The 25,769-nt window shown below is 42.1% G+C and overlaps 2 non-coding genes across 2 annotated transcripts; one reads left to right on the forward strand and one right to left on the reverse strand.

Annotated features, from left to right (window-relative positions):
- The first annotated feature begins 8,516 nt into the window (after positions 1-8,516).
- Positions 8,517-8,590, forward strand: trnai-aau (transfer RNA isoleucine (anticodon AAU)). Its single transcript has one exon. It is a non-coding gene; the product is annotated as a tRNA-Ile (tRNA).
- A 14,340-nt stretch (positions 8,591-22,930) lies between these two features.
- On the reverse strand, positions 22,931-23,004 carry trnai-aau (transfer RNA isoleucine (anticodon AAU)). The gene has a single exon. It is a non-coding gene; the product is annotated as a tRNA-Ile (tRNA).
- Between the last annotated feature and the right edge of the window lie 2,765 nt (positions 23,005-25,769).

Raw genomic sequence — 25,769 nt, forward strand, 5'->3', positions numbered from 1 at the left:
GGATGGATGAGAAACTAAAGGATCTAAGTCCGCGCCCCCAACACAGTTCGTCCCTATACCCCCCAAATTTGAGGTATGTGCCCATCCTGCATTATATATTTTTTTACATACCGAAGTATAGCTGTGACCTAATTTGGCAAAGTAGGGTTCAAGATTTAAATTCACAATGGCTACCTGAACTAACAGTAATGGGGCACACAAAAAGTAAACAGAGAGGATAACTAAACTATTCCTACCCTCCTGAATCTTACAGGACAGGCGAGACACCCCTACACCAAGATACTTATACAATAGAGAAACTATGGTCATGCTATGCTTCAAAGAAAGAAAATGCTATTGCTGCTTACTTGCGTTTTTCCCTTTTTACCTTCTCTGATCACAATGCTTTTTGACAAAAACTCAGGTGCAGGTGCACCCTGCGCTATCCTTTGCACGAGCTTTGACCAAGAAATCTCACTGTAGTCATCTTAGTTCAACACGGGCTCTCCTTAACTGCGTGTCACACGGGTCCAGTTCACTTTGCACCTAGAACAGTCTCTTCTAAAAAAAAACTTGAAAAGAAACACAATTCCAGGCCAGTGTTCAAAAACAAAGTTCATTGTTTTCATATAAAAAACATGTTTATTTCCTCTGCACACTACACAGCTCCAATTAGCACACTCAACTAATCATGGCGACTACTCTTCCCGAACTACAGCCCACCCTTTTTCTCGAGAAAGCTACATTCCGATTGGACAGCAGGTTAGGCGATTCAGTAATTCAGTTGGTTTGCGAAGCCATCCATTACATTAGACCTCTCTGGTGTTCTTAATGTAACAATACCGTATTCTGAACAAAGTAGTATCCCTTACAGTATCCCCCCTGTTGAAAACCTGCTGAATTAATACAGGTTATATATCAAAACATTCCAGGCAATTTCAGGATACCTTTTAAGGGGTCTGTGATCTATAATGACAAAACACTACATATTTTTTGTAAATACCCTTCTATTAAGCTTACTGGAAGTGTACCCTTGTTATGTCTCTAGGAGCGTCTCACAACAGGGGAATCCTCCCTCTCTAGCTCTAGATCATCCAAGGGTTCTGGTTCCTGCCCATCTAGAATTCCCTCTGGTTCTAGAATATTTTCCATCTTTGTGTTTGTGACTCTACACACAGAGACGCACTGTTCTGTACTGGGGCTTCTACATAGGTAACCATAGAGACACTGTTCTATACTGGGGCTTCTACATAGGTAACCATTAGTAATATTACGTATTAGTCCTTTTATTCCCTGGAAGATAGCACTTCACAGCATTTGATCATGCTTCTTGTGTTACTAATACTTGTATTATTGATTGATTTCCCCCTTGCTCCCTTTCCCGTAACCCTTGACTGTGACCTTTCATCTTGACAGCACTTAGCTTTTACGTTCCAGGATGTATGACCTCACTTACTGTACTTACCTGTGTAAATTGGAAGTTGTAAAATGTATTATATTTTGAATTGCTTTGTACAATGTAAATTTGTATTTGTAATATTTGATGCCTTAACTGTATTCTTGCAATTTGTATAGCACTGGATAAGGGCATCTGCCAAGAAATAATAATAATAATAATAATAATAATAATAATAATAATAATAATAATAATAATAATAATAATAATAATAGCCATAGAGACACACTGGTCTGTACTGGGACAAGGTAACCATAGAGACACTGGTCTATACTGAACTGATGCTGGTCATGAAATGTACCCTGTGATGAGGTGTGCGTGATGGTAAAGCAGTAGCTCTTTTGGAGTATCAGGGCTCATAGTGTTGCATTTTTGCGGAGTTCTTCAAGACAGGTTTGTATTTCACTATCATGTTTACTTTAAATAGCTCAGAGAAATGTCCTTTATTTAGAGCTTCTCTGAGACCCCTGATTGGAATTCACTGCTTTGTGCAGTACATCAGAATGTCAGTCACAGCTTTAATCACAATTCCTCTCAAATAAGCCTTCCTGGAATCCCGATTTAACCGATTAAAAATGTTTCTGTGTGGCTTTGTCTGTAACCTTCGGATGGACAGTACCAATTGCTTGCTTCATGTTTTGAATGGCTCTGATTCAAATGCTTAAAATCTTTAAAACCATTTTTAGTGAACGTTTCTTCGGTGTGGGAATCAGAACAAATGCCTGCATATCTACAGATAATTGCATTTCTGGCTATGCTGTATTCCATCCAGCGAGACTTCTCATACCACCGCTGTGATGAAAAACTTTGGGATTTAACATAAATTAAAGCAAATACCTGCAATTTTGGCCGTGTAGGTGACTCATCTATTCCTTATAAATCCGAGGGACAGTAAAATGTTTCCTTACCGAATTCAACACTGGCCTGTGGATGCAAAGCAGTGCTTATATTGGTTTCTTCCGATGCAGTTGATGATTTATCAGGTTGTGTAATGTGCTGTTCTGTTCTGCTCTTCTCGTCTTTTGAAATAATTCAACAAATAATTTTGTTGCACCATTTGTAGGAACTCCGTTCACAACTACATTTGTTCAGTTGTCATGGTGTGATGCACTACGTAAAAAAACATTTACCACAGCCAGTTATAACCTGCTTGTGCATAACTTAGCCAAAATGTAACCATTAGACTTGAAAAGAACCAGCCCCCATGCTTTGGAATAAAGCCTGTGATTTTCCGAAACACGTTATTGCTTCAGAATCTTGTATTTATAATGTTTTTTTAACACGCGGGAGAAATTTTACACTCTCTGATTGGGTGGACCTGAGAGGTAAGTAGGTGGGCCATGGCCCGCCCAGGCTTACCCAGGCCCACCCATGGCTACGCTCCTGTTGTGGCCCAGGTGCTTATTTGACACCCAGACTTACGGCCCACTGATTAATTTAGGTTAGCGTTGTAGCTCCCCCATCTGGGGATACAGTGGAATTGTTGCCTTTATTAAAGAGTCTAAAGACGGCTGTCCGGTTCTGAACTTGGACCTGAAGTATTGTGTAGTATAAGTATCGCATGTCTTCAAAGCATGCAGGGAAAATGTACAATGACTCGAGATCGTCACCCTTGCACTCCCTCACTACTTTTGTTCTCTGAAAGTAGCTAATAGAAACTTGCACACAACAAGTTATTCAGAGATAACATTACCACTTTAAACAATTTCTGAATTGGGCTATAGTGGCTGTTATAATGGGGTTTTAGATTTCCTTACATTGACTGGGAAAGCCCAGTTGAGACTACAGAAGCAGTAGTAGAAATGTTTTAGAGGGCAAACGACTGCTTTCAGCCTCAATTAGTCAGGGAACCAACCAGAGAGAGCACATGCTATTTGATATTTTCAAACGACCAATGGTGAACTGCGGTCACAATATGGTTAGCTTTGAGGCATACTTTCACAAAACAAGGACCTACACTCAGTTGAGCCTCTTACTAAAAATGAAGCCACATTTCTTCAAATCATAAATGTAACCGCTACACTGTAAAAATTATTTGTTGACGCAACGTGACTTAGTCAAGTCATCTTGTTGCTTTGACTCAGTTTAGCAAACATGAAGTGTTAAGTTCACTCACTGTTGAAATAACATGCAGTAAATTGAGCCAACGTACTCTATCAATTAATGAGCATTTAGAATTTTTAGTTAAGTCAACTGAAAAACATATTAATTGAACTTAATTTTTCAAGTTTTCACAACTATAAACCAAGTCTAATTGACAAAATAGTCATTCTTCCTCAACTTTCATTACTTACAGTGAGGGAAAAAAGTATTTGATCCCCTGCTGATTTTGTACGTTTGCCCACTGACAAAGAAATGATCAGTCTATAATTTTAATGGTAGGTGTATTTTTACAGTGAGAGACAGAACAACAACAAAAAAATCCAGAAAAACGCATTTCAAAAAAGTTATAAATTGATTTGCATGTTAATTAGGGAAATAAGTATTTGATCTCCTATCAATCAGCAAGATTTCTGGCTCCCAGGTGTCTTTTATACAGGTAACGAGCTGACATTAGGAGCGCTCCTAATCTCAGCTCGTTAGCTGTATAAAAGACACCTGTCCACAGAAGCAATCAATCAATCAGATTCCAAACTCTCCACCATGGCCAAGACCAAAGAGCTGTCCAAGGATGTCAGGGACAAGATTGTAGACCTACACAAGGCTGGAATGGGCTACAAGACCATCGCCAAGCAGCTTGGTGAGAAGGTGACAACAGTTGGTGCGATTATTCGCAAATGGAAGAAACACAAAATAACTGTCAGTCTCCCTCGGTCTGGGGCTCCATGCAAGATCTCACCTCGTGGAGTTCAATGATCATGAGAACGGTGAGGAATCAGCCCAGAACTACACGGGAGGATCTTGTTAATGATCTCAAGGCAGCTGGGACCATAGTCACCAAGAAAACAATTGGTAACACACTACGCCATGAAGGACTGAAATCCTGCAGCGCCCACAAGGTCCCCCTTCTCAAGAAAGCACATGTACAGGCCCGTCTAAAGTTTGCCATTGAACATCTGAATGATTCAGAGGATAACTGGGTGAAAGTGTTGTGGTCAGATGAGACCAAAATCGAGCTCTTTGGCATCAACTCAACTCGCCGTGTTTGGAGGAGGAGGAATGCTGCCTATGACCCCAAGAACACCATCCCCACCATCAAACATGGAGGTGGAAACATTATGCTTTGGGGGTGTTTTTCTGCTAAGGGGACAGGACAACTGCACCGCATCAAAGGGACGATGGACGGGGCCATGTACCGTCAAATCTTGGGTGAGAACCTCCTTCCCTCAGCCAGGGCATTGAAAATGGTTCGTGGATGGGTATTCCAGCATGACAATGACCCAAAACACACAGGAGTGGCCAAAAAGAAGCACATTAAGGTCCAGGAGTGGCCTAGCCAGTCTCCAGACCTTAATCCCATAGAAAATCTGTGGAGGGAGCTGAAGGTTCGAGTTGCCAAACGTCAGCCTCGAAACCTTAATGACTTGGAGAGGATCTGCAAAGAGGAGTGGGACAAAATCCCTCCTGAGATGTGTGCAAACCTGGTGGCCAACTACAAGAAACGTCTGACCTCTGTGATTGCCAACAAGGGTTTTGCCACCAAGTACTAAGTCGAAGGGGTCAAATACTTATTTCCCTCATTAACATGCAAATCAATTTATAACTTTTGAAATGCATTTTTCTGGATTTTTTTGTTGTTATTCTGTCTCTCACTGCTAAAATACACCTACCATTAAAACTATAGACTGATCATTTATTTGTCAGTGGGCAAACGTACAAAATCAGCAGGGGATCAAATACTTTTTCCCCCACTGTACTTATTAATTTCATTATCTGCAATCCACAAAGTCCATCTATAATCATTCAAACGCGGGCTACTTCATCTTTTCTTGCATGATCAGCAACTTTATCCCATGCTAATTAATACAAAAAATGTCTCAACTCCGGTAAAGTAGTATGTCATCATGACGTGATGGTTTTGGCACATGCGCATTACACAAAACGTTCATAGAACATATGTTTTGTGGTTACCTGAACACGTTATTTAAAGTTTTACAATTCTGTTCAAGTTGAGGTTGTTGTAACTCATCTTATTGTGTGGTGAGACACTGCAATTTCACAGAACATGATTTTACTTGTCCAATTTCCAAAACGAGCTCTCTTCAATCTCCGTTTCAAATCCATGTTGATTTGCGGGTAATCACTGTATCCACTCAATCTTACTACAGTTGTAAGAAAACACCTGTAATGCTGTACAATGCATGTGTTTTTCAAGCACATGAAAGATTGTAGACAGGTAGAGATCGCCACTTGAGTGCCAGACTGACTCTATTGTAAAGGGAAGGCAGGATTATGTGTTATATTTGATTTATTATGTATTTAAATGACCAGTCAAAATAACCCGATTTTGGTTATTCTAGGTAAATGTGTTTATAACTTATTTATTTTCGTGTTTATGCAGCTAAAACGCTGTAGGCATGTTTAATACATATAGTTAGGAATAGTCACGAATGGGTAGATGTGCAGTGTATTTTGGAACACAGTATAATTCAAATTTGAATAACCAAAACGGTCAAATTGACCGGCTCTGCGCTTGTAGTGTTAAATGTTGGTGTCATATCGTGGGCCGCACTTCCATGTGTGACGGGCCGCAGGTCGAGAAGCACTGCCCTATTCAGAACAGGTTGGTCAGATAGGACCAGAACCAGTGCAGACCCAAAGAACAGAGGACGAGCATTAGGCAGACAAACCCCAGGGCCCCAGGGCCACAGGTTAGTGCTTTCCTGGAGGTCTTTAGCTCCCCTGTATAATGGACCATTCCAGAGAGATTCCCCTTTGCAGTCAATATCATCAGCTCAGCAGTTTGCCAATACAGATCCCTGGGGAGGTGGGGGCTCAAATCCAGGACCAGGGTTAGCCACCCCTAGCATAAAGCAAAACATTACATGTGTTTAAATGGTTGAAGTCAATACAATGATTAATGAATTGATGTATTTATTGAGGTGGCTGTGACAGAGCGGCTATAGAGACTATTGCGCTCCTTCACAGCAGCGTCTCTGTTGCTTATATTAAGTTATACTAAGGTATGCTGAGCTGACGATATTGAGGTTTTTACTAAAGAAAAAACAGATAACATGCCACAGGTTAACAACCAGTTCAGTCAAACCCTAAGAGAGATCAGGATAAATGAGGAGGAGGTAGTAAAGGGACTAGCAGAATTAAAAACAAACAAATCACCTGGGCCAGATGGTATATTTCCAACAGTACGTAAAGAAATTATGGAAATGATTGTATTAATTATTTCTAAATAGCACTGGTTTCACTGTTTTTGAATGTTTTGATGGGTTTTTTATTTGTCAAATGCATTGACCGTTATTGTTCTTATAAATGCATCAGATTGTTTTGATAGTTTTTTTTTGTTTGTTGTTTTTTACTTATCAGTTATTTTGACAATTTTTTCACCATTGCATAAATTAAATAGTCTAAAATGTGCTTTTTATTATTTTGTCTTGCTTTTCAAAGACAAAATCAATTACAAAACTACAATTAAAAAATATGTATTTAAGACTGAACATTAAACACTGTGCCAACAAAGCACAATAAATAAAATAAAATAAAATAGATAAATTTATATCTGGCCATCTTTGAGCCCCCCTTCTTGAATAGCCTACTGTGAAAGCCGGACACAAATAACGGGGAGAGAGAGAGGGAGAGTCTCCGGTTTCGGTTGTGTCCGGGCTTTATTTAGTTCAGGTATGTCAAAAAAGGGCGGAGATACAAAACAAAAACAGAAGCAAAAGGGAAATCAAAAAGTTTCCACAATCGGGGTGCTCCGGGCAGACAGGGGTAATAGATTCAGTCCACCTTCTTGTCGGTTAGCTGCTTCCGTCGGGGAGGGAGAGGGATTAAATAAACAGGGCACAGCCCACTTTATAGCGAGACACTCCTTTTTAATGGTGCTATATTTACGCTCCTGGGCGATAATTGTTTGCTTAGATAGAGGACGGGGTGTTCCTGACCCCCAACACTCTGGGACAGGACCGCGCCCACTCCAACTTCTGAGGCGTCGGTCTGTAGAATGAAAGGGAGAGAGAAGTCAAGGCATTTAAAAAAAGGGTGTTGGCAGAGGCGGTCCTTAATCGCCTGGAAAGCCACCTGGCACTGCTCCGTCCACTGGACCGTATCTGGAGCACCTTTTCGCGTCAGTTCGGTCAGGGGGTAAGCCAGGGTGGCAAAGTCCGGCAGAAACTGGCGATAATACCCGGAAAACCCCAAAAACTGCCGAACTTCCTTTTTGGACTTAGGAGGCGGACTGGAGGCAATAGCGGTCACTTTGTCAACGACTGGCCATACCTGCCCCCCTCCTAAGAGGTACCCCAGATACTTGGTCTCCCTCCTCCCAACTGTTCACTTGCCCGGGTTTTCCGTGAGCAGCGCCCAGCCGATCCAGCAACTCATCCACACGTGGATTGTGGGGGGAACTAGAAGCACCCAATGCTTCCTCCTCTCGCCACTTCTTCAGCATGTTCAGATGATAGATCTGCTTTTCCCTCCGACGATCCGGGCGACACACCTCATAATCAACATCCCCTAAGCGGCGTGTGACCACAAAGGGTCCCTGCCACTTAGCCAGCAGTTTAGATGTTGAATTTGGGAATAACACCAGTACCATGTCCTTGGGTGAATGATCTTAACCGGGCTCTCCTGTTGTACATGCGCTGTTGTCGCTCCTGGGCCTGTAAGAGATGCGACTGTGCATGTTTCCCCAGTGCCGATAGCCGATCTCTCAGGTCCAGGATGTGCTGTACCACAGAGGTCTGGGAGGGGGCGGTCGCCTCCCAGTCCTCCTTTATTAAGAGTGTAGAAGGGTTTTCTGGTCTCCGGAGGGAGGCGTGGGTTCAAATCCCACTTCTGACAGATTGATTTATTGCATCAACAATGCTAGCAATTGCAATAGTGTTCTTTTCACACTTGTGTAATGCATTTTGCAGCCATATTACATAAACATGAGCAAATGCCTGGCAGAGAGATTGCTTTTGCTGGCTGGTTAGCTCAGTTGGTTAGAGTGTTGTGCTAATAACGCCAAGGTCTTGGGTTTGATCCCCACATTAGCCAAGGCCAATCCAAGGTGCTTGTCCGTCTAGTACGAGTCCTGTTCTTTGAAAGTTTGAGACGAAACTCCCTGAAGGCAAGCGTAGTAGTGCACTTAAGCAGTGGTAGGATCCACAAGACTTCATCAAGCCATGTCAAAGTCGACCATCTACATGCACATGGGAAAATGTCCTTTCTCTGCTTTGCTTTTCTCAGAACAATTCATTTGCATTCTGTCCTCTGATTGTTTCAACTCGTGGGCTCCTGCCAATTCCTTATTACACAGACTTGGAGAGGGAAGCAAAGCCAGTGGCTTCAAGAATCAACGCAAGTTTCATGAATGGCACATCTAAGCCATGGTGCCAACCTGACATTGAAGTGTTTGTGACCTCGACTCGGTTGCATAAGTGTTGAAAGTCACGAAATCCCGCAATTCTGTGGCCTCATTCTCAATGGTATCATCTATAATACAACTCTCAAAAACATAAGGGAACACGTAATCATCACAGCATAACACCAAGTCAGTTACACTTCAGGCATATCAATCTGAACAGTTAGGAAGCCTAAGCGGTTGTGAATCACTGTCTCTTGTTTTGGTGCAAATGAAAGTGACAGCAGGTGCACCGGAGAGAGGCAACAGCAAGACAACCCCAAAAAGGGAATGGTTTTGCAGGTGGTGGCCACAGACGATTGCTCTCTCCTTATCCTTCCTGACTGATTCTTCTCTAGTTTTGCCTTTTGCTAGTGTCCTTGTCACTACTGGTATTATGAGGCGCTCCCTGCAGCCCATTCAGGTTGCACAGGTAGTCCAGCTCCTCCAGTATGGCACATCCATACGTGCTATCAGAAGAACCAGAAGGACCAGTATCTGCTTTTTTGTGCGAGGAGGAACAGGAGGAGCATTGCCTGAGCCCTCCAAAATGACCTCCAGCGGTCTACTGGTGTGTATGTTTCTGACTAAACTGTCAGAAACAGACTCTATGAGGGTGGCATGAGGGCCCGTCATCCTCTAGTGGGACCTGTGCTCACAGCCCAGCACCGTGCAGCTCGATTGGTATTCGTGAAAGAGTCTGGAGGCACCGTGGTGAACGTTATTCTGTCTGCAACATCATCCAGCATGATCGGTTTGGCTGCTGGTTTGGAGAGAAACACAAAGTGCCCTCTGTGTATTCACTATGCAACCATCAACAACTCTGACCTGGTCATATATACGTCCCAGGGCATCATCCTGTGTCTGGTCCATAGCGAAATCGGAAACCTGGTTGAAGGCGGGATCCAGTGTCGGGCCTTCCACTGGAAGAAGGAGAGAGGAGGTGAGTCCCAGAACTCGTTCCTTCCCCTGGGTCCAACAGGGTACTGTTGGCTGCTACACGACTGGAGTCAGAGGGAAGGCTGTCCCTGCCCCTCTCATCACCTGCAGTCACTAATGGTGATCGGTCCCCAGAGACATGTCCCAATTGTGCCCCAGCCAAATCAGACAATGAGAGCCTAGGATCTTTAATATTGGACAGAAATTCAGAGCAGCCGCAACACCGGGCAGTACGTTCAAAGATGATGAAGAAAGCCTCTGGGTCGTCCTCCGGTCCCATCTTTGGAATCTGCAGACCTGCCCAAGCCGGGTTTGCTGCGGCCACAGCAGGGTTAGGTGCAGGAGCTGGTACTTGAAGTTGCTGGACAAGTGTCTCGAGAGTTTGTTGTTTTTGAGCCTGCAGCTTCACCACTGGGGCCAACAACTGTTCCACTGGAGACGCCTCCATAGCTGTCCTTCCGGGTACAGAGTTCAGGGTAAGTATGTCACAAAGCTTCCCCACATTGGCCACCAAATGTAAATGCCGGACACAATAAACGGAGAGAGTCTCGGGTTCCGGCGGTGTCCGAGCTTTATTGGGGTTCACAATAGTTCAACAGAAAAAAACACAAAAAAGGGGAAAACAAGGCAAAACCAGCACACAAAACATCCACACAAACAGGGTGCTCCGGGCAGGCACAATAAAGTCTCCCTCGGGGAAGGAGAGGGATTAAATAGATGAAGCACACCTGCCAATGACGTCACAGTCGCCTCAGTGCTCATTGCCTGCAGCCGTGAGCTCACAAGCTGTCTGCGAAGCAGCGGACAACACGGCTGCAACACATGAGCACCTAATTAGTGTGCGTCAGCAGCAGCCATGCCGTGACAGACAGCGTCCTGCCAAAATCACAATAAGATGTATAAAAGTACAGAAAAACAAAATGTAATAAACTATAAATGATCTTTAATACATAGAACTAAAGAAAATAGGTTTAGTGTTTACAGATTCCTTTTTGGAAATACAATGACATGCATTACAAATGAGTATTTACATTTTATTTACAGCTGGTGCTCATGTGTCACTGTGCCCCTCAGGCTGTGGCAGGCGGTGACATATTGGGCAGCCAGGGAGGCTGTGTGTCCCTCCTCCAGGAGGACTGACCATTTTTATTTTTTCTCAGTTTTGTCAAAGGTAGGGTGGCATTCATTATTTTGTTAAGGAATGTGTCCCTTATTTTGGGCATATTTATTGCATTGCAGGAGGAAGTGCAACTCTCTCTCTCTGTCTCTTTCTCTCTCTGTGTGCGTCCGTCTGTCACTGGAGGCGTTTGTCGTCCCCGTCCAGTGACACCCTCTTAACTCCCCCGGCCCCCTGGAGCGTGACCTACAGCCGAAGGGAGCGCCTGAGGGCTGGTTGGAAGCATCTTGGACTCGGGTTCCTCTTCATCACCAGAAGGGGGAGCCGGAGTAGATTCCTGCAGAGATTGACACTTGTTTTTTTGTTTCAGCAGAAACAGTGCGGAGGCGACCCAAATCCTGCTGGGGGGAGAAGTTTAAAAAAAAAAAGTTTTATCTTCTTCATAATGACATTATCCTTCAAGAAAAGACAAAGGGCATCAGATGATCAATACGTTAATACATCTCTTATAATCTCTCTTTAAAATACCAACTATTACAATGTTAACCATACATAAACAAAACAACCTATGCTTTTGTTTTTAATGTTGCTAGATCTCACAGTGATAAAATAAGGAAGATATGGTTTAACCAAAAAAGTTGATAAAACATTTCTTAGCAGAGCGCAAACAGAGGACATGTAAATAGGCTGACATTAAATTAAAGATAAGATTCTAAATAAGCTATCTTTTCTCTTCAGTCATGATGAGGAAAAATTTATAACTTGAATAATTTCATTCAGAATGACAAAGCTGCTCAATGTAAGCGCATTTTTCAGAGTAACGTTAGCACAGCTTCCTACAAATTGTCTGATAGAAAAGATTAAAAAAGAAATCAGCTATCGGCTATGTTACAAATGAGAATTATACTATTAATATTGTACATTTATGATCATTATGTTTGTAGTTTGGATATGTCGATAATATATTTGACAGTAAATGGGTTTTATACGGTGTGTCCAAAAAAACTAAACAAAAACCCATCCCAATTTGCGTTACGTGATCGGGACTACTCCGTGGACCACAGTGCCGAGGTCTGGACCACTCAGTCGCTGTGGTCCAGACCTTGGACCAAAAAATGTTACAACCCCTACTGCTCCGCTGTGTCAGTTGTTGCTGTAACTGAATCACAAAACTGGGTTTTGATGTGCTCCCCACGTGCGTGTTTACAACGTCACTGAAGAAAAAAATCATCGAATCTGGAACACTGACGAGAATTGGAAGAAGCCGTGGCTGTGGCTAACTGTGTCTGTGAGTAGTATAGATGGCAGCATCACTTATTTTGACAGCCGGAAGTCCCGCCCTCCCTATGTACCTTTGAACTGGAACTCCTCTCTCCTTCCCAGCACCCCCATGGGTTACTCTTTGACCCTCCCTCCTTATGTACCATTGAACCGGAACTCCTCTCTCCTTCCCAGCACCCCCCTGGGTTACCATTTTATATATATATATAATATTATTATATATATATATATATATATATATATATATATATATTATATATATATATATATATATATATATATATATATATATATATATATATATATATATATATATATATATATATATATATATATATATATATATATATATATATATATATATATATATATATATATATATATATATATATATATATATATATATATATATATATATATATATATATATATATATATATATATATATATATATATATATATATATATATATATATATATATATATATATATATATATATATATATATATATATATATATATATATATATATATATATATATATATATTTATATATATATATTAAATATATATAAATATAAATATATATATATATATATATATATATATATATATATATATATATATATATATATATATATATATATATATATACACTCACCTAAAGGATAATTAGGAACACCATACTAATACTGTGTTTGACCCCCTTTCGCCTTCAGAACTGCCTTAATTCTACGTGGCATTGATTCAACAAGGTGCTGAAAGCATTCTTTAGAAATGTTGGCCCATATTGATAGGATAGCATCTTGCAGTTGATGGAGATTTGTGGGATGCACATCCAGGGCACGAAGCACCCGTTCCACCACATCCCAAAGATGCTCTATTGGGTTGAGATCTGGTGACTGTGGGGGCCAGTTTAGTACAGTGAACTCATTGTCATGTTCAAGAAACCAATTTGAAATGATTCGACCTTTGTGACATGGTGCATTATCCTGCTGGAAGTAGCCATCAGAGGATGGGTACATGGTGGTCATAAAGGGATGGACATGGTCAGAAACAATGCTCAGGTAGGCCGTGGCATTTAAACGATGCCCAATTGGCACTAAGGGGCCTAAAGTGTGCCAAGAAAACATCCCCCACACCATTACACCACCACCACCAGCCTGCACAGTGGTAACAAGGCATGATGGATCCATGTTCTCATTCTGTTTACGCCAAATTCTGACTCTACCATCTGAATGTCTCAACAGAAATCGAGACTCATCAGACCAGGCAACATTTTTCCAGTCTTCAACTGTCCAATTTTGGTGAGCTTGTGCAAATTGTAGCCTCTTTTTCCTATTTGTAGTGGAGATGAGTGGTACCCGGTGGGGTCTTCTGCTGTTGTAGCCCATCCGCCTCAAGGTTGTACGTGTTGTGGCTTCACAAATGCTTTGCTGCACATCTCGGTTGTAACGAGTGGTTATTTCAGTCAAAGTTGCTCTTCTATCAGCTTGAATCAGTCGGCCCATTCTCCTCTGACCTCTAGCATCAACAAGGCATTTTCGCCCACAGGACTGCCGCATACTGGATGTTTTTCCCTTTTCACACCATTCTTTGTAAACCCTAGAAATGGTTGTGCGTGAAAATCCCAGTAACTGAGCAGATTGTGAAATACTCAGACCGGCCCGTCTGGCACCAACAACCATGCCACGCTCAAAATTGCTTAAATCACCTTTCTTTCCCATTCAGACATTCAGTTTGGAGTTCAGGAGATTGTCTTGACCAGGACCACACCCCTAAATGCATTGAAGCAACTGCCATGTGATTGGTTGGTTAGATAATTGCATTAATGAGAAATTGAACAGGTGTTCCTAATAATCCTTTAGGTGAGTGTATACCAATGCTTTATTGTCCTTCAGGCTAAATCATGTTGTATACCAAACAATGGTGAGTGACATATTCTGAGTAATGTACTTAAACTAGTGCTAATCATGCTCTGAAACCAACCCATAGAGAACAAGGTGAAATCTGGATTAATGGCAAAGCACAGCCATAAACTGTCAACATAATCAAGCCCAGGTAGAAATATAGATGTCTAATTATTTTGAGCACTAATCTTACATTTCATAAAGAAAAGCATTTAATTATTAGCAATTGTTAGGTGTATGCTGTACGTATTCCAGTTAGTTCACTGTAATGACAGAAATGAGAAGTTCATTTCTTTAGCACACTCACGGAAAACCATTTATTTTTAAGCAGTTACTAGATAGCCAGTTTAGGCCTTCATCTTAGTTATTTCTAATAGCAAGAGTGCTTAATATTATTAATTGAATTATATATCTTTGTTCCCCCTTTTTCTTACTGCTCTCATAAAATAACATTTTATTCAAGCAATAACAGGGTAGCCTAAATATACATCATATCTTAAAGTACAAGGCATCTGAAAGCTGTGTATGGTCTCAATGCATTTGATGCGGAGGATTAATTCATCTGAAAATGGTCAAAACTGTGGACTTTTATTGAATGTTAAATTTGACAGTGTTCTCTCTTAAGGACCTGTTGCCTGTGGGACGTTGCTGCTTTGGTTGTGTCCAGTGCCATTTCAGATAAGAGAGGCTCTGCAGGACAAGCAGGACAGAGACCCGTCTCACAGACACTCTGCCTGCTCTGCATCTCCATTTCCCCTCTCCACCGCACACAGCTGAACTATATTCTGAATCTTACACAGAGCGCTCAGCTTCTGACGCTGATGGCAACATGGGGCCTGGCTCCGAGCCTGAGGAAAACCATGAGGTAATTCAAACTTATTTAATTTCTATACTGTGAAATGTCAGATTGAAAGTGGTTTCTGTTCTTAATGTTTGTATTGTTTATGTATTTCATGTATTTTTGTACAGTTTTGTGTTGACGAGTCCTACATCAACATGAATGTGAATTTCAATGTGAAGAGCACGTGTCATGCTCTGTAATGCAAGGGAGCAATGAGGGGCTGTAGAGACACTCATAAGAGTAGCAGGAGCACTTTTTTATGAACTACTAATTTGTTATATTTTAATAGAATATGAAATGTAGTAGAAAGTTGTATCAGATCAGACCACTGGACAGAAACACCCCACCAAGAGTTTTCATGTTTCTGCACATGTCACCTACAAACTGTTGACAGAGTGGATGAGGGTCTACAGCAGAGGTTCCCCATCCTGAGGTTGTGACAAAGTCAGGGTGAGTTTTGTTTAATATGTTTTTAAATTATTATTAATATTATTATTATTATTATTATTATTATTATTAAATTATTATATTGTTATTTTATATATATTATTCTGTAAGTAAAAATATGATTGCTTAATATGTTTTTGCATTATTATTACTATTATTATATAGTATTTGTTATTTATATATATGAATTTGTAATTAAAAATATGATAAAATTATGTCAAATTAAATCAAAATTATAAACCACATTAATGTACATAGTATAACAACATGATACATATGATACAAAAAACATGTCTTAGTATTTTAGGGGTTGGAGGCTAATTTGAAAATGTTACAATGGGGTAAGGTTTTGAAGGCCTGGCCTACAAAGTCATTTTAAACCCCACCGCACAGCATTGTCAAAGCCCTGCTACCCGCTATCAATGCAGTTGTTAGCTCTGTATTAGACAAGTGTCTAAAAGTTGCATGAATAGATTAATAATACCCCTGTACTACTGGTAAACCTTTAAGTTTACATCATAATTTTTGTAAGTGTTGGAATATGTTGAGGGTGAGCCTATTTGTTTCTGTGTCTGTGAAATAAGCCATTTTACAAAACATAGAGTTTGTAGTGATTTTTCAGAGTTTCAGGGTTTAGTAGAATGCAGTTTTGGTTCATATAAATATGACGTTGTGCTTATTTCAGTCTGCTGTGTGTGTTTCCTGAAGACTGACTGCATTTTCACTATGTAGTTTGCAGATTACTCCTAGAAGTTACATAAATAATTTTACAAAACTTAAAATTTGCAGTAAAATACCATTTGTGCTTATTATATCCTTGCAATGTGGTCCCTATTTCTGTGTTTTGTATGTGTGTCATGCTTGCAGTTGTCACCATGTATTTGTAGGTTTGAAAAATAAGGTATTTCCAAAGGAATAGAAACTTAAGTGTTTCTCACTTTATTTACAATAGATACCTGATGTACTTTGTCGCCAGAACCTGGTATAACTTTGAAAAAGAAGCCAAGAGTGAAAGACTGAATAGAATATATATGGAATATGCTGGAAATGACATTACTCCGTACAGGTCAGTGTTTCTTTCTGTCCAATGTTGGTGTTGTGAACCAGAAATTAATGATTACAAGTATCTATACAACATTTCATGGAGTATCTTTTTCTACTTCTGACTATGTTCCATGTTGTAAAATGCTTGTTTGTCACAATAAAAGTCACCATTGTGTGTGTGTGTGTGTGTGTGTGTGTGTGTGTGTGTGTGTGTGTATTTTATTAATTCTATACATTTGAGCACAAACAAATCATATATACATATATTATTTATTACATATGAGTATTCACAAATAGTGCTTCACTGTGTCTCTCTAAGAAAAGTGGTGTGCATGTCTTTAGTGTCTATTGATAAATAAAACCTAACAAGATATATATATATGTTTGTATGTGTGTGTGTAATGGAATGAAATGCAGTATATTCTTAAATATGATACATGTTAAGGCTACGTTTGAGCATTCACTAATGTAACAAATATAATAAGTACAGTGCTGGTCAAAATGAACAGATATAATTCTATACATTTCACTGTTGTTCTCTATTGTCTATTGATAAATATAAACTAAAGAGATATAGGTATGTGTGTTTATCTGTGTTTGCTTAAATATATATGTAATGACATGCAATATATGTAAGTCTATACATTTCTTAATCGATTTTTTCTTACCTATTTATTTTGCAAACACAGTATCATCCTAAGCCTAATCATAAAACATATAAACTAAAAACACATGTGGGTTCAAATCCCACTCTGGGTAAATATTCATTTTTCTTTTTAATTTACTAAAACAGTATCATAAAACAGTGTAACCTTAAATATATATAAAACGTTTATTTTTCTTATTTTTTAATATACTAAAACAGTATAATCAAACATAATCTAAAATAAAATATATATGTGTATTTACAACTTTTATTTTTCTCAAATGTATACAATATAACCTTGTATATACACTCACCTAAAGGATTATTAGGAACACCTGTTCAATTTCTCATTAATGCAATTATCTAACCAACCAATCACATGGCAGTTGCTTCAATGCATTTAGGGGTGTGGTCCTGGTCAAGACAATCTCCTGAACTCCAAACTGAATGTCTGAATGGGAAAGAAAGGTGATTTAAGCAATTTTGAGCGTGGCATCGTTGTTGGTGCCAGACGGGCCGGTCTGAGTATTTCACAATCTGCTCAGTTACTGGGATTTTCACGCACAACCATTTCTAGGGTTTACAAAGAATGGTGTGAAAAGGGAAAAACATCCAGTATGCGGCAGTCCTGTGGGGGCGAAAATGCCTTGTTGATGCTAGAGGTCAGAGGAGAATGGGCTGATTCAAGCTGATAGAAGAGCAACTTTGACTGAAATAACCACTCGTTACAACCGAGGTATGCAGCAAAGCATTTGTGAAGCCACAACACGTACAACCTTGAGGCGGATGGGCTACAACAGCAGAAGACCCCACCGGGTACCACTCATCTCCACTACAAATAGGAAAAAGAGGCTACAATTTGCACAAGCTCACCAAAATTGGACAGTTGAAGACTGGAAAAATGTTGCCTGGTCTGATGAGTCTCGATTTCTGTTGAGACATTCAGATGGTAGAGTCAGAATTTGGCGTAAACAGAATGAGAACATGGATCCATCATGCCTTGTTACCACTGTGCAGGCTGGTGGTGGTGGTGTAATGGTGTGGGGGATGTTTTCTTGGCACACTTTAGGCCCCTTAGTGCCAATTGGGCATCGTTTAAATGCCACGGCCTACCTGAGCATTGTTTCTGACCATGTCCATCCCTTTATGACCACCATGTACCCATCCTCTGATGGCTACTTCCAGCAGGATAATGCACCATGTCACAAAGGTCGAATCATTTCAAATTGGTTTCTTGAACATGACAATGAGTTCACTGTACTAAACTGGCCCCCACAGTCACCAGATATCAACCCAATAGAGCATCTTTGGGATGTGGTGGAACGGGAGCTTCGTGCCCTGGATGTGCATCCCACAAATCTCCATCAACTGCAAGATGCTATCCTATCAATATGGGCCAACATTTCTAATGAATGCTTTCAGCACCTTGTTGAATCAATGCCACATAGAATTAAGGCAGTTCTGAAGGCGAAAGGGAGTCAAACACAGTATTAGTATGGTGTTCCTAATAATCCTTTAGGTGAGTGTATATACAACTTTTATTTTTCTTATTTTTTAATTTACTAAAACAAATCATAAAACATTATAACCTAAAATAAAATATAAAACTTTTCTTTTCTTATACTCTTTTTATTTACTAAAATAGTATCATAAAACAATATAACTTTAAATATATATATGTATTTAAAACTTTTCTTATTCTCTTTTTATTTACTTAAACAGTATCATAAAACAATATAACCTTAAAAACACAGTTTATGCTATTAAACATTACACCTCCACACCAGCAGTGTGAGGTGCCCTTGGACATTCACCATGATGGATGTCACCCTAACAAAATGGCTACCATCTTACCAGATGACCTATGACCTTACAAATGGCCGATATCAGTCAAAATGGCCGATATCATCCAAGATGGCTGACAAGGGAGGGTCAAATGGTAACCCAGGGGGGTGCTGGGAAGGAGAGAGGAGTTCCGGTTCAATGGTACATAAGGAGGGAGGGTCAAAGAGTAACCCAGGGGGGTGCTGGGAAGGAGAGAGGAGTTCCAGTTCAAAGGTACATAGGGAGGGCGGGACTTCCGGCTGTCAAAATAAGTGATGCTGCCATCTATACTACTCACAGACACAGTTAGCCACAGCCACGGCTTCTTCCAATTCTCGTCAGTGTTCCACATTCGATGTTTTTTTTCTTCAGTGACGTTGTAAACACGCACGTGGGGAGCACATCAAAACCCAGTTTTGTGATTCAGTTACAGAAACAACTGACACAGCGGAGCAGTAGGGGTTGTAACATTTTTTGGTCCAAGGTCTGGACCACAGCGACTGAGTGGTCCGGACCTCGGCACTGTGGTCCACGGAGTGGTCCCGATCACGTAACGCAAATTGGGATGGGTTTTTGTTTAGTTTTTTTGGACACACCATATAAAACCCATTTACTGTCAAATATATTATCGACATATCCAAACTACAAACATAATGATCATAAATGTACAATATTAATAGTATAATTCTCATTTGTAACATAGCCGATAGCTGATTTCTTTTTTAATCTTATCTATCAGACAATTTGTAGGAAGCTGTGCTAACGTTACTCTGAAAAATGCGCTTACATTGAGCAACTTTGTCATTCTGAATGAAATTATTCAAGTTATCAATTTTTCCTCATCATGACTGAAGAGAAAAGATAGCTTATTTAGAATCTTATCTTTAATTTAATGTCAGCCTATTTACATGTCCTCTGTTTGCGCTCTGCCAAGAAATGTTTTATCAACTTTTTTGGTTAAACCATATCTTCCTTATTTTATCACTGTGAGATCTAGCAACATTAAAAACAAAAGCATAGGTTGTTTTGTTTATGTATGGTTAACATTGTAATAGTTGGTATTTTAAAGAGAGATTATAAGAGATGTATTAACGTATTGATCATCTGATGCCCTTTGTCTTTTCTTGAAGGATAATGTCATTATGAAGAAGATAAAACTTTTTTTTTTTAAACACCTCCCCCCAGCAGGATTTGGGTCGCCTCCGCACTGTTTCTGCTGAAACAAAAAAACAAGTGTCAATCTCTGCAGGAATCTACTCCGGCTCCCCCTTCTGGTGATGAAGAGGAACCCGAGTCCAAGATGCTTCCAACCAGCCCTCAGGCGCTCCCTTCGGCTGTAGGTCACGCTCCAGGGGGCCGGGGGAGTTAAGAGGGTGTCACTGGACGGGGACGACAAATGCCTCCAGTGACAGACGGACGCACACAGAGAGAGAAAGAGACAGAGAGAGAGAGTTGCACTTCCTCCTGCAATGCAATAAATATGCCCAAAATAAGGGACACATTCCTTAACAAAATAATGAATGCCACCCTACCTTTGACAAAACTGAGAAAAAATAAAAATGGTCAGTCCTCCTGGAGGAGGGACACACAGCCTCCCTGGCTGCCCAATATGTCACCGCCTGCCACAGCCTGAGGGGCACAGTGACACATGAGCACCAGCTGTAAATAAAATGTAAATACTCATTTGTAATGCATGTCATTGTATTTCCAAAAAGGAATCTGTAAACACTAAACCTATTTTCTTTAGTTCTATGTATTAAAGATCATTTTTAGTTTATTACATTTTGTTTTTCTGTACTTTTATACATCTTATTGTGATTTTGGCAGGACGCTGTCTGTCACGGCATGGCTGCTGCTGACGCACACTAATTAGGTGCTCATGTGTTGCAGCCGTGTTGTCCGCTGCTTCGCAGACAGCTTGTGAGCTCACGGCTGCAGGCAATGATCACTGAGGCGACTGCGACGTCATTGGCAGGTGTGCTTCATCTATTTAATCCCTCTCCTTCCCCGAGGGAGACTTTATTGTGACTGCCCGGAGCACCCTGTTTGTGTGGATGTTTTGTGTGCTGGTTTTGCCTTGTTTTCCCCTTTTTGTGTTTTTTTCTGTTGGACTATTGTGAACCCCAATAAAGCTCGGACACCGCCGGAACCCGAGACTCTCTCCGTTTATTGTGTCCGGCATTTACATTTGGTGGCCAATGTGGGGAAGCTTTGTGACATACTTACCCTGAACTCTGTACCCGGAAGGACAGCTATGGAGGCGTCTCCAGTGGAACAGTTGTTGGCCCCAGTGGTGAAGCTGCAGGCTCAAAAACAACAAACTCTCGAGACGCTTGTCCAGCAACTTCAAGTACCAGCTCCTGCACCTAACCCTGCTGTTTACCGCAGCAAACCCGGCTTGGGCAGGTCTGCAGATTCCAAAGATGGGACCGGAGGACGACCCAGAGGCTCTGAATTTCTGTCCAATATTAAAGATCCTAGGCTCTCATTGTCTGATTTGGCTGGGGCACAATTGGGACATGTCTCTGGGGACCGATCACCATTAGTGACTGCAGGTGATGAGAGGGGCAGGGACAGCCTTCCCTCTGACTCCAGTCGTGTAGCAGCCAACAGTACCCTGTTGGACCCAGGGGAAGGAACGAGTTCTGGGACTCACCTCCTCTCTCCTTCTTCCAGTGGAAGGCCCGACACTGGATCCCGCCTTCAACCGGGTTTCCGATTTCGCTATGGACCAGACACAGGATGATGCCCTGGGACATATATATGACCAGGTCAGAGTTGTTGATGGTTGCATAGTGAATACACAGAGGGCACTTTGTGTTTCTCTCCAAACCAGCAGCCAAACCGATCATGCTGGATGATGTTGCAGACAGAATAACGTTCACCACGGTGCCTCCACACTCTTTCACGAATACCAATCGAGCTGCACGGTGCTGGGCTGTGAGCACAGGTCCCACTAGAGGATGACGGGCCCTCGTGCCACCCTCATAGAGTCTGTTTCTGACAGTTTAGTCAGAAACATGCACACCAGTAGACTGCTGGAGGTCATTTTGGAGGGCTCAGGCAATGCTCCTCCTGTTCCTCCTCGCACAAAAAAGCAGATACTGGTCCTTCTGGTTCTTCTGATAGCACGGATGAATGTGCCATACTGGAGGAGCTGGACTACCTGTGCAACCTGAATGGGCTGCAAGGAGCACCTCATAATTCCAGTAGTGACAAGGACACTAGCAAAAGGCAAAACTAGAGAAGAATCAGTCAGGAAGCATAAGGAGAGAGCAATCGTCTGTGGCCACTACCTGCAAAACCATTCCCTTTTTGGGGTTGTCTTGCTGTTGCCTATCTCCGGTGCACCTGCTGTCACTTTCATTTGCACCAAAACAAGAGACAGTGATTCACAACCGCTTAGGCTTCCTAACTGTACAGATTAATATGCCTGAACTGTAACTGACTTGGTATTATGCTGTGATGATTACTTGTTCCCTTATTTTTTTGAGAGGTGTATTATAGAAGATAGCCTTGAGAATGCGGCCACAGAATTGCGGGAATCCGTGACTTTCAACACTTATGCAACCGAGTCGAGGTGACCAACAGCTCAATGTCTGGTTGGCACCATGGCTTAGATGTGCCATTCATGAAACTTGCGTTGATTCTTGAAGCCACTGGCATTGCTTCCCTCTCCAAGTCTGTGTAATAAGGAATTGGCAGGAGCCCACGAGTTGAAACTATCAGAGGACAGAATGCAAATGAAGTGTTCTGAGAAAAGCAAAGCGGCGAAAGGACATTTTCCCGTGTGCATGTAGATGGCCGACTTTGACACGGCTTGATGAAGTCTTGTGGATCCTACCACTGCTTAAGTGCACTACTACGCTTGCCTTCAGGGAGTTTCATGTCAAACATTCAAAAAACAGGACTCGAACTAGACGGATGAGCACCTACGATCGGTCTTGGCTGATGTGGGGATCGAACCCAAGACCTTGGCGTTATTAGCACCACGCTCTAACCAACTGAGCTAACCGGCCATCAAAAGGAGTCACTCTGCCAGGCATTTCCTCATGTTTATGTAATTTGGCTGCAAAATGCATTACACACAAGTGTGAAAAGAACACTTTTGCAATTCCTAGCATTGGTGATGCTATAAATCAATCTGTCAGGAGTGGGATTTGAACCCACGCCTCCATCAGGAGACCAGAAAACCCTTCTACACTCTTCAAGGGAACAACACCTTAAGTCTGGCAAATTAGACCACTCGGCCATTCTGAGAGGATGTATACGTCCACCGGGAGATTATATACTGATCAAGAAAACTGCGGGAACTCTTAAATCACACATCGGATCTCCGTGATCGAAGTCTAGGAAACCTCAAGATCTTCACCGTACATTGCATAATTCGTAACTCTCCCACCTCCATGCTTTTGAGACTGTACTGGGAGACACAGCAAACTTTCTTCAGATGGCACGTATGGATGTGCCATACTGGAGGAGCTGGACTACCTGTGCAACCTGAATGGGCTGCAGGGAACGCCTCATAATACCAGTAGTGACAAGGACACTAGCAAAAGGCAAAACTAGAGAAGAATCAGTCAGGAAGGATAAGGAGAGAGCAATCGTCTGTGGCCACCACCTGCAAAACCATTCCCTTTTTGGGGTTGTCTTGCAGTTGCCTCTCTCCGGTGCACCTGCTGTCACTTTAATTTGCACCAAAAAAGGAGAGAGTGATTCACCACCGCTTTGGATTCTTAACTGTACAGATTGATATGCCTGAAGTGTAATTGACTTGGTGTTATGCTGTGATGATTACGTGTTCCCTTATTTTTTTGAGAGGTGTATTATAGAAGATAGCCTTGAGAATGAGGCCACAGAATTGCGGGAATCCGTGACTTTCAACACTTATGCAACCGAGTCGAGTTGACCAACAGCTTAATGTCAGAAAATAAAAGAACACTTTTGCAATTCCTAGCATTGGTCATGCTATAAATCAGTCTGTCAGAAGTGGTATTTGAACCCACGCCTCCATCAGGAGACCAGAAAACTCTTCTACACTCTTCGAGAAAACAACTGCATTTCCGTCCTTGCACTCTCTCATTAATCCAATCTTGCCCAGTCAGCGAGAGAAGCCATGTACATGCTTTGCCTTCCTCTCCCTCTCCCTTCACTGCCAGTTCAGCGATGACATCTCAGAACTCTCTCACAGCTGACTTCTATGACATCACTGAGTGCATCAATTCCATGGCTTCTCATCTGTCGCCACACTGTCAGGGTTGACTTTCTCACTCACTATGTCAAGCTTTCTCGGAAACACTGGAATACGTGGATGAGTTTGTACCACTTTTGGAGGTTTTGCCCACCTGGGGCGAGGCTGTGATCCAGCTGAAAAGCAATTCGGGCATGTGGGCAGCGAAAGATGTATCTGTGATGAAGAGAAACCCAGGTCGATGATGTTTCCAATCAGCCCCATCGGTCCAGCCACAGACACACACACAGACAGCCACAAGCACAGACTGCCACAGACACACAGACAGCCACAGATAGACAGACAAACACACAGACAGTGTGCCTGACAAAAACTTTCCCTCACAGTCAAGTCAACATGAGTCGTATTATCTAAAAGAAGAACCCATCATTTCCTTTCGTCTCTATATCAGAGAGAGCGATTAAAAAAACACATCTGTAAATGCTACTTGTACAAGCACGCTGAGATGCCCCATCATCAGTAGGCATGCTCTGTGGCGCAATGGATAGCGCGTTGGACTTTTAGTGAAAAGGGCAGTGGTCATTCAAAGGTTGTGGGATCGAGTACCACCGGAGTCAGTGCTCACTTCATGACCCGGAGGCTTTTCTTACCATCTTCAAGCGCACTGCCCGGTGTTGCGACTGGCCGGAGTCGGAGTGGGCGGTACGCCTGGCTCCCCTGCCACCCGAGTGCTTCGTCCCGAGGATGCCCTAGACTACAAAAGTCTGAGGGACAGTGTCCTGGACCGGGTCGGTCTGACGTCGGACGGCCAGCGCCGAAAGCTCAGAAGCCTCCGGTTCGAACCTGGCTCCCGGTGCCTGCCACCGCTGGCTCAAGCCACGGAAGTTGCCGACCTGGTGGCCTTGGAGCAGTTCATCTGCCATCTCCCACGTCCAACCTGAAGGCTGGCACCAGGCTGGCAGAGAACCATCATTGCCCGGGACGATGCCACCTTCTGATGCCCGACGGCGGGCACCCTCCCTTCCATTCCCAAGACCCCCTCTGACACGACTGTCCTGGATACCAGCATGTTGCCAAACACCACACCTAAACATGTTTCTCCCCGACCCACTTCCCCTTCTCGCCTTGCCTGTCCCAAAAACAAATCTGCCTCCTTAGCTCCTTCTTTTTCTCTCTCCCCCGGCAGTGTGTGGTCCCCTGGAAAAACCACGGTGACGTTGCGGGCAGCCTGGACATCGCCCGGCCGGGTGCTCGCTAGTGAAAACTATCTATCTAATATTAAGGATCATAGGCTCTCATCTGATTTGGCTGGGGCAGGTCACCTGTGTCGTGACAAGACCTTAAGCCGGATAATGGACCGATTCTTCTGGCCAGGCATCAAAAAGGAGGTAGAAAGATGGTGTGCTGCCTGTCCGGAGTGCCAGAAGACCAATGCCAGTGCAGTACCGTGGGCTCCGCTGGTACCGCTGCCTCTCATGGAGATACCATTTGAGCGCATTGGGATGGATTTGATCGGTCCGTTGGAGAAAAGCTCCGCGGGGTATCAATTTGTGCTGGTCATAGTAGACTATGCCACTCGGTACCTGGAGGCAA

This window comes from Amia ocellicauda, chromosome 12, assembly GCF_036373705.1.
Source record: "Amia ocellicauda isolate fAmiCal2 chromosome 12, fAmiCal2.hap1, whole genome shotgun sequence".
Lineage (NCBI taxonomy): Eukaryota > Metazoa > Chordata > Actinopteri > Amiiformes > Amiidae > Amia > Amia ocellicauda.